The following is a 10,594-nucleotide window of genomic DNA, read 5'->3' as shown; positions in this document are numbered from 1 at the left end:
AGAAACGCTCTCGGTCGTACACAAAGACACGCGATCGCATGGGAAGCACACAAATATAACAAAGCTTTCCGACAAATTGACCATTGTGGAGGCATCTAAGGTAAATACTTTCTTATCCGAGTTAAAAAGGCAAACCGCAGGAAGAAGCGCAATATAGTAGTTTGTGCGGAAGGTTTCCTAGGTATACTTTGTGGCGCAAAATACATTAGTATACCAAGTACAAGTACAATACTTGTACATTAGTACAAGTATACCTAGGAAATCTAAGCACCAACTTGCCCAAGAAGAAGTCCTTTTGTGCGGAAGGTCCTCGGCCACGATTCCTCATGACACCGCAATTCCTGACGGGAGACAAAAACGAAAGCCGTGCGATGCTAACGCGCGACAAACGCTACAGCCGTAGTTTTATCTCAATTATAACACTCAGCTTATTTGATTCTTATAAATATGCCAACAATATCTCACGACTTCAAGAGTCCCAGAGAGCTGGAAGAATGCCAAGGTTATATTAATCCACAAAAAGGGAGGCGTTAGACTTGAACAATTATAGGAACATTCGCTTACTTACAGTATGGTATGAAATATTCACCATGATAATTTCCAATAGGACAAGGGCAAAACTGGAATTCAGTCAAAGGAGAGAACGAGCTGGCTTCAGGAAGGGATACTCTACAATGGACCACAGAGTACAATTAGCCTTTCTATAAAGCATTCATAGATTACGAAAATACATTTGATTCAGTAGAGATTTCGGCAGTCGTACGCGCATTACGTAATCAAGGAGTACAGAAGGCCTACGTAAATATCTTGGAAGATATCTACACAGATTCCACAGCTACCTTAGTTCTCCATAAGTAGAAAGACACCTCTAAAGAAAGGGGTCTGACCAAGAGACAGAACCTCTACATTGCTATTCACTGTATGATTCAAAGAAGTATTCAAGCTATTAAACTAGGAAGGCTAAGGAGGAAGGATCAGCGGTAAATATCTCAGAAACCTTCGGTTTGCATATGACGTTGTCATGTTCAGCAACACTCGGCACACACACGATTGAGCACCTTAAAAGAGAGAGTGTAAAGGTGGGATTGAAATTTAATATGCAGAAGACAAAGACAATGATCGATAGCGTGGCAAGGGAACAGGAGTTCAGGATCGCCAGTCATCCTCTAGAGCCTGTGAAGGAATACGCTTAGCTAGGCCAATTACTAGCAGGGAACCCTGATCACGAGAAGGAAGTTTACAAAACGAAAATGGGTTTGCGCGCATACGGGAGACATTACCAGATCCTGACTGGAAGCTTACAATTATCATTGAAAAGAAAGGTATACAATCACTACATTCTACCGGTGCTAACTTATGGTGCAGAAACTTCGAGACTGATAAAAAAGATCGAGAACAACTTAAGGACCGCGCAAAAGAGTGATGGAAGGGAGAATGCTAGGCGTAACGTTAAGAGACAAGAAGAGAGCAGTGTGGATCAGAGAGCAAACGGGACTAGCCCATATTCTAATTGACATTAAGGGGGAAAATAATGGTGGTGGGCAGCTAACTAATGCGTAGGTTATACAACCGGTGGACTACTAGGGTTACAGAATTGTTCCAAGAAGAGGGAAGCGCTGTCGAGGACGGCAGAAGCCTAGGTGAGGTGATGAAATAAGAAAATTTGCAAGCGCTAGTTGGAATCGGTTGGCGCAGGATAGGGATAATTGGAGATCGCAGAGGCCTTCGTCCTGCAGTGGACCTAAATAGGCTGATGATGATACTGAGCCCATCATCATCATCATCATCATCATCATCATCATCAGCCTGGTTGCGCCCACTACAGGGCAAAGGCCTCTCCCATGCTTCTCCAACAACCCCGGTCATGTACTAATTGTGGCCATGCCGTGCCTGCAAACTTCTTAATCTCACCTGCCCACCTAACTTTCTGCCACCCCCTGCTACGCTTCCCTTCCCTTGGGATCCAGTCCGTAACTTTAATGACCATCGGTTATCTTCCCTCCTCATTACATGTCCTGCCCATGCCCATTTCTTTTTCTTGATTTCAACTAAGATGTCATTAACTCGCGTTTGTTCCCTCACCCAATCTGCTCTTTTCTTATCCCTTAACGTTACACCTATCATTCTTCTTTCCATAGCTCGTTGTGTCGTCCTCAATTTGAGTAGAACCCTTTTCGTAAGCCTCCAGGTTTCTGCCCCGTAGGTGAGTACTGGTAAGACACAGCTATTATATACTTTTCTCTTGAGGGATAATGGCAACCTGCTGTTCATGATTTGGGAATGCCTGCCAAACGCACCCCAGCCCATTCTTATTCTTCTGATTATTTCCTTCTCATGATCCGGATCCGCCGTCACTACCTGCCCTAAGTAAATGTATTCCCTTACGACTTTGCCTCGCTGCCTATTGTAAATTGCTGTCCTCTTCCGAGACTGTTAAGCATTACTTTAGTTTTCTGCAGATTAATTTTTAGACCCACTCTTCTGCTTTGCCTCTCCAGGTCAGTGAGCATGCATTGCAATTGGTCCCCAGAGTTACTAAGCAAGGAAATATCATCAGCGAATCGCAAGTTACTAAGGTATTCTCCATTAACTTTTATCCCCAATTCTTCCCAATGCAGGTCTCTGAATACCTCCCGTAAACACGCTGTGAATAGCTTTGGAGAGATCGTATCTCCCTGCCTGACGCCTTTCTTTATTGGGATTTTGTTGCTTGCTTTATGGAGGACTACGGTGGCTGTGGAGCCGCTATAGATATCTTCCAGTATTTTTACATATGGCTCATCTAGACCCTGATTCCGTAATGCCTCCATGACTGCTGAGGTTTCGACTGAATCAAACGCTTTCTCGTAATCAATGAAAGCTATATATAAGGGTTGGTTAAATTCTGCACATTTCTCTATCACTTGATTGATAGTGTGAATATGGTCTATTGTTGAGTAGCCTTTACGGAATCCTGCCTGGTCCTTTGGTTGACAGAAGTCTAAGGTCTTCCTGATTCTATTTGCAATTACCTTGGTAAATACTTTGTAGGCAACGGACAGTAAGCTGATCGGTCTAGAATTTTTCAAGTCTTTGGCGTCCCCTTTCTTATGGATTAGGATTATGTTAGCGTTCTTCCAAGATTCCGGTACGCTCGAGGTCATGAGGCATTGCGTATACAGGGTGGCCAATTTCTCTAGAACAATCTGACCACCATCCTTCAACAAATCTGCTGTTACCTGATCCTCCCCAGCTGCCTTCCCCCTTTGCATAGCTCCTAAGGCTTTCTTTACTTCTTCCGGCGTCACCTTCGGGATTTCGAATTCCTCTAGACTATTTTCTCTTCCATTATCGTCGTGGGTGCCACTGGTACTGTATAAATCTCTATAGAACTCCTCAGCCACTTGAACTAGCCCGAAACTGAGCCCGATACTGAGCCCGAAAGCCATTAAATTACAAGACGGAGGTGATATGACGACTATGTGATAATGATTGCGAAGCCTGTGGCATGAATACTTAAGTGCAAGCGGCAAGGAAGAATTGTGCATAAACTAGCGATGATGATTGCCTGTGTAACCCAGTAGCACAAACGAACAAACCATTTACTGAACGAATGACTCAACGAGCCAACCGACAAACGAGCGAACGAAATCTTCCTTGCCGAGTCCGACCACCAACCAATAACGAAAACGAGCGAAATAGGCAAAAATAACTATTCGCAATTATAAACCGTCTGCACTGCACGCTGCTTCAGCATCATTGTCCACGACGCACGTGCAGCAAATCTTTAAGTTGCAACTTTTTTGCTGCCACAGCACTCATGTAATCCCGCCACCAATGACAGATTCATCACGACACAGGCACGCATACGTAGTTGTCTCGTAATCTTGTTGTCCTTAGAATGTCGCTGCCGTTTGTTTTTATTGTAATTATAGGATGTTAACACGTAGAAAATAACTGAGGTCCACTGTTTGCTCCTAAAGCTTGACGGGACAAAAGTAGAGAAAATCAAGCTCGCGAAAGCTGCGAAGAAAATTGAACAAGAAGACAATGGACATATTGCGCACAAAGCAAACTTTCAAGAATCGTCCACACACAAAAAAGACGAGAAAAACAAGGAACCGGTTAAAAAAGAACGTTATGCGATTACTGCTGTCACTGATAATGCAGTATGGTCAAGGCAAACGCGATTGTTGCTCATTTCAACAACGCGAATTGATCAACGCCGAAGAAGTGTTTTGCCACTTCGATACAACCACTGATACAATCAGTAAATAAGCGCGTAGCCGACATAGCAGAACGTGCGTTGCCCTCAGTGACTGTCAACGCATATCTACTGAAGAGCGCTACCTCAAACTGACAACTGTCGCGAATATATTCTGAATTCACATGATTACAAATCTCTCCTACTTCTATGTGCACGCACCTGTCATCTGCACTCTTGGTTCCACAGGCATCCAACATCGCCTTCCTAATCGTGACATCGCTACGTAGATATGTCATAGAGTACATCCGCCCGTTTTAGTGTTTCCATTTCGGTATAGCTTCTGAACGGTGCGGAGAACAAATCCAAAATTGCCTAAACTGAAGCTTGCGCATAAACAGTGCATAAATTTACTCTTTGCGTAGGCTGAAATCAAACTATTGTGCGCACCGCCGTTCGTTGTATGGCATTTACTAAAGGACTTCTGTTCAAGTAAGCAACCAACAAAGGGAGGAAGAAGGTATTTCTTTCAAATACATGACATCAAATTTATGAACGTTGTTAAACATAACAGGCAGCTGTACTACATTTGTCTAGCCACAGATACGCCTACTCCAAGAGCCCGAAAGAGAAAGCGGTTACAGTAAAAAGCAGCGCATGCCATTTCGTGCGGCTGCTACGCCAAAAGTTGCTTGAACGTAATGAAATCAAAACAGTCGCAAGGAATGTGCTCACCTTGTCTGCTGCACGGAAAACAGTACCCCAGAGCGAAAGAGAACAGGTGGTAACTAGGCCTGCAGGGTCCTTAGCAAAACACCAGGCCGCTTATGGTGGCCACCAGCTCCACAGGGCCGGTAGCAAAATACAAGTAAGCAAGCACTGCTCGCCACCAGGACCGCAGGGCGGGCAAGTCACCATGCGTGTAGAAACGCTGGCCGCCAGGCCCGCCGTGCTGGAAGTAAGACACTAGACTAAGAATGTCCGCAGCGCGCATAACAATACACCAGGCCACCGTACAACAGGCGCTCACCAGATGTGCAGGGTGTGTAGCAAGACAGACCGCTTGAGGTGGCCACCAGGTCCACAGAGTCGGGCATGAACTCACCGCCAGGTCCACAAGGCAGGGAGCAGGATACAAATACGTAAGAACTGCTGGCTATCAGGTTCACAGGGCGGGCAAGTCACCAGTCCTCTACAACAGCTGGCCACCGGTTCTACAGTGCGGCAAGCAAGACACCAGACTGATATAATAGCTGGCCGCCTTGTCCGCAAGGCTGGCCACCATGCCCCTAGAAATGCTGGCAACAAGGTCCGCATCCCGGATAAAAATACACCGGGGCGCTGGGGAACAGGTGCTCACCAGGTTTATAGGGTGGGTTCCAAGACACCAGGCCTCTTGAACTGGTCACCAGGTCCCCAGGGCCGGCAGCAAGATACAAGTACGTAAAAACTGATGGCCACCAGTACCGCATGGTGAGCACCAAGATATCTAGCCGCTACAACTGCCCAGTCAGCCTAGTTGGTATGAAATAAGTTAATTTATGACCGGCACGTACCGTGACAAACTCTGCGACACACGTTGGACTGACAGTTTGTAACGAATCCTGTTCCCTCAGCACAGCAGTCCAAAGTTACCCTTAGACATCAGAATATCCATTGACCGAAATTAACGTGAAAGAGGTGAAGTGCGGATTAACAAACCAACAGAGAAACATACATACCGTAAAGAGGGTGAACTTTCCAAATGTTAGGCGCAGTAATTGGAACTCAATCTTAAGATACTAGACTGCACAGAACTAGGCGTGAGACTATCATTACAGGCGTTGCGTTGGTCGTAATCTTTGAAAATTATCTCACAATTGAGACTGCAGCCTCAATAATGCTTTTTATTCGTTAACCGAAAACGATTCTAGGCCCAACCTAGCCATGTCATTCTAATTTTCTTCCCGTTAGAAAAAGTGCGCCTTCAATTAAATTTAGGCCTATGGCAAGCACAGGTAGCAGCTTTTCGCCGAGTAGGCCTGCATCCCCATCGTTCAGAAAGAATTATGAAAAACCGTAATGTGTGCTTCCTTTTTGCAGCAGCTATATATTATCGCGTATAGTAACGAATCCCACTACGGGAATATGAGTGACGCCGCAGTGGGTAGCAGCGGACAAATTACTACCAGCGATTATATGGCAAGAAAGCTAAGTATGTCAAGACAAGTTTCACTGCTGTGATACTGGAATGAAAAATGCAGCCATCGAAGCAGCGAACATGATTCATCTGCGATGACCGAAAGTTCGTTGGAAAGCAGCCTCGAATGCGCACGCATACTGTTTAAAACGCAGATGCTTTTGCGGTATTTTTATACCTTGAAGCATGAGGCAACGCACGTCTGCTATTTTATTCGTGACGTGTTCCTTATGTAATAGTTCCCTGGATAAGATCCAAGTTACTCAGTTCGCATTCTTTCTTTTTGTCGGGTACCATAATTGACATTACTGAGGTAGCATAATTGTGGTTGTGCTAATTATAATTTTTATTTGTAATAGCGTCTTCTTGACCCTTAATTGCTAAGCATTATAAGAAACGTTGACGTACTCGAGTTTACTAAACGTGAAATTGTTTTGACACAATTTCTTTCGCAGAGAGAAGGGCTATGCAAATATCGAGATGCAATGAGTCACGCCTTCAATGCGCTCACCTTGCTGGTATGGCAAGTATAGTCGGGCACTGTACCTCTTCCCACGCAGGCCATGGTGACGATGCTCAAAAGGCCAGCATCGCCTTTGCTTGAAAGATGGGTTCCCGACACGACCAGGTAGATCTCGTACCGTTCGTTCAAGGCACCATCGAAACAGAAAAAAAGAAAGCACAGCACGCGTATGTCAGAAGCATGGTTGTGGAGATGGGGACGCGAAGCCTTTATAGTTCCATTCTGGACTCCGTCAAAGGCCGCCATGATCTATCGCAAATTGCAATTTATCAACAGTCTTAAGTACTCCAAGAATTATATCTCGATATGACATTGGTCGCTTTTTTGCGCGGGAGAGAAAGACATGGACGCTTCTATTGGCGTTTCCCTCGCCAATGCCTCCTTTACTAGATGCCTGCCGCGTGACCCGAGAAGCTGGTTCCTGCCCCTCTCCTCTTTGCTCTTCCCCACCCGGGTTAACCCGGGTCGGCTGCGAGCGCTAGCTGCGGTGGCCGCTGGAAACCGAAATCATGTAGCCCAGCCTCCGAGATTTTAGCGGCGTCTGTTACAATCCCGGAGGCAGGACTCACAATCTCTCGTCAAGCGATTGGTCGAGCACGCGCCAGCCTAGTAATCGTCATTTCCTCCGCAACAGGAAGTGCGTCGGCTGCGAGCGCCGTCTCTCTGCAACTACCCTGAACTACGGAACCTCCGCTCCAATGGGAAGACTAGCGACGCGGCAGGCATCTAGTAAAGGAGGCATTGCCCTCGCATATGATTGTGTCAGATGCAATCTATTACACGAAAAAGGACAACGACGCTCGCTTGTGCCCGCCATTATGAATATGCCTTTATCTTTCTGTTGTTGTTTTGCAAAAGTAGGCGGTCATTCTGGGGCGATCACTTACGAAAGTAGTTTGACTTTCGCGACATGACGCGAGACTCGGCCCAGGACTCAATAACGTATACAGCCAACAGCGCTGTTCACACAGCGGGAGAGCGAGCTTGACGGAGCGCCAGAAACGCTCTCGGTCGTACACGAAAAACAGGCGAACGCATGCGAAGCACACAAATACAGCACAACCTTCCGACAAATTGATCAATGGAAACGACGAAGTTATATACCGACTTATCTAAGCTAAAAAGCAAAAGGCAATAACAAAGCAGAAAATGTGTGTTTGTGCAGAAGGGCCTATAGGCTACGATTCCCCAATTCGTGACGCGATACAACAGCCGAAGCCATGCGCTACCAAAGCATGACAAACCTAACCACTACGGTATTTTACCTGAACTATCTCTCTCACCGTATATGCTTGTTACCAAAGCAACATGCGAGTTTCTTTCAACATTTGGCGATGGCTGTATGCCCGGAAGCTGGACGCCAAGAGCCTATTGTTATGGTATGCGGCTTATGCTCATTCGACCTTTGCTTAACGCAGCGTGCAGATTCGCCTACCTGGTGCCTGATTACCGACCGACTGTCGAATCTCCGAGTTCACCTTGCCCATGCCACGCAATCACTGCGCTGCTTGTGTTGAATTGTGCTAGAAGGATTAATTCTTGGTTATAAACCTACCAGCTTATTGGTGGCGCAATTATAACATTTACGGCACTGCGTTTCCGATCCTTTTTTTTACTAATATGGGATTTAGTAAGTAACGTAAAGTGCAACTTCCATTCTATGACTGACCCGAAAGAGTATAAGAGTAAGGTTCGCGAATATGCATAGCATTTAGGCAATGTTTCGTAGCGTAGTTAAGGTGACTGATCATGGTAAGCAAACATACGAGCAAATAAAGATCGGTTCGATCGCATGCGGTACGCATTACGAAATAATGACCGGCAGCTTACTGCTATCTTTATACACTGACATCCAAAAGTGCACAACCATTGTATTTTACGGGTGCCAATATATGGAGCAGACAGTTGGGCATAAACAAATAACCTTCAGAAGAATAATGGTAGGAGTAACGGTCAGAGATGAAAACACAGCGATGACGACTAGAGAGCAAACAGGGGCAGCCGATATTCTAGTTTACGTTAAGAGGAAAATATGGAGCTGGGCTACGTATTGCATAGGGCAGATAAGGGAAGGTGCAATAGAGTTACAGAATTTGCACCAACTGAAGCGAAGTTCAGTCGAGGACGGCAAAGAATTGGGTGTTGCAATAAATTGACAAAGTTAGCAGTTATCAGGTGGAATGAGCTGGCGCAAGTGGAGGGTTATGGAAATCGCCCGTAGAGGACAGAAGAAGGTTGATGATCATGACTGTACACCGGTTGGCTTTGTAGTGCACGAGCAGAGCATGGCATTAGTTTGCTATCCTACGAATAGTTTGTCAAAAGATGGCGCTTTTTTGCGTGCTTCGTTTGCATTCGTCCGTTACTACCAACCAGTCCAAGTCGTAACGTTTTCCCCAACGGATTTAAAGTGACGAGACGATAATAACATTTCGAGTAATAGCAGAGCCCAGTACTGCATGACATCAAGATATTTGTCGTAATGCTGTAAACAGCTCAAATGCAAGGTATATTACTTCCTTGAAAATTGAAAGGCACATTTGCACTCATACTTTATGCACCTGATGCACTTCTACGTGTTCGACTGTCCTACTGACGCGACTGCTGTCGCTTTGGCTTCATTCATCGTAAGAACAAGGAATCAAGAATTAAGTAGGATGTAAGGTGGTTTCTGGAGTAGCAAGCCGAAAAACATAATGCTTGCGCTGCTTATCACCATATGGCGTTGCCCAAAAAGGTACAGCATATACATAAATAGCTTCGCAAAAACCAGCAAAGAATAAGACAAGTCATAAAGCATGAAATTTGAACACACAGTACGGAGTAGAATTCTGCTTACTGCCCCGCCACACTGCGGCACAACCAAATGTACCAGTTGGGCCAATTTGTCAGTTCGTAATGCCTGTAGAATGCCGCATGAAAGCAAAATTACGATGATCCTAAGCACGCGCTGAAACTTATATCACGCAATGCTCCAGTGAAACGCGTTATCAAATCCTATGCAACTAACGGCGATGCACGCAATTCTGTTTACTTACATATTGTGTAGCGTATAACGCCATACAATATCTGCCTATCCACCACCAAGGCTGCATCTAAAGTATCCTGGAATTGTGTTATTTTTGTAGGCTATACCATTCACATGCTATGCAAAATTCAAAAACTAAGGCAGACCAGTAGTGTCAGACATGTACGTAATGATGTTACAAGGGTCAATGCCACTTATGTTTCTCGATGCAGGAACGGCGATGGCAGGTGCATGCACAGAGAAGCGTGATACACGCCTGGATACATTAGGGAATCTGTACCTCTCACGCCACAGGGTCGAGCGTCCATCCTGCAGGGTATTCCAAGTTCTCGCTCACACCCAGTGGTACACATGAAATGAAGAATTAAAAAACGAAACGATTATAATGAGCAAATTTTTTAGGACGTCTGCGTGCTTCAGAGGCACTCACATGCATTACATGTTGAGGTTTGATGTAACGATTTACTGAATTTTAATTACGCAAAACAAGGGTACAACATTTATTTATTTATTTATTTATTTATTTATTTATTTATTTATTTATTTATTTATTTATTTATTTATTTACAATACTGCCGCTCTCAGCCGAGAGCATAGCAGACGGGCATGAACACTTTCTTTTCCCTACATAAATACATGTGCGAGCTACACAAAGAATGAAAAAGCAAATATTTTCAACAA

At 45.0% G+C, this 10,594-nt stretch overlaps 1 long non-coding RNA gene across 2 annotated transcripts; it reads right to left on the bottom strand.

Annotated features, from left to right (window-relative positions):
• Positions 1-4,924: 4,924 nt before the first annotated feature.
• Positions 4,925-10,270, bottom strand: LOC135917968 (uncharacterized). Of its 2 annotated transcripts, XR_011508673.1 has the most exons (5): positions 10,194-10,270; positions 6,874-6,996; positions 5,544-5,584; positions 5,214-5,397; positions 4,925-5,135 (listed from the first exon to the last, which is right to left on the bottom strand). It is a non-coding gene; the product is annotated as an uncharacterized lncRNA (long non-coding RNA). The 2 variants fall into 2 exon arrangements; XR_010569481.2 differs by lacking the exon at positions 10,194-10,270 and having other exon boundaries at positions 6,874-7,967.
• Between the last annotated feature and the right edge of the window lie 324 nt (positions 10,271-10,594).

This window comes from Dermacentor albipictus, chromosome 9, assembly GCF_038994185.2.
Source record: "Dermacentor albipictus isolate Rhodes 1998 colony chromosome 9, USDA_Dalb.pri_finalv2, whole genome shotgun sequence".
NCBI classification, from domain to species: Eukaryota; Metazoa; Arthropoda; class Arachnida; order Ixodida; family Ixodidae; genus Dermacentor; species Dermacentor albipictus.
The sequence above is the reverse complement of the archived record's forward strand: the minus strand, read 5'-3'. Positions and strand labels throughout refer to the sequence as shown.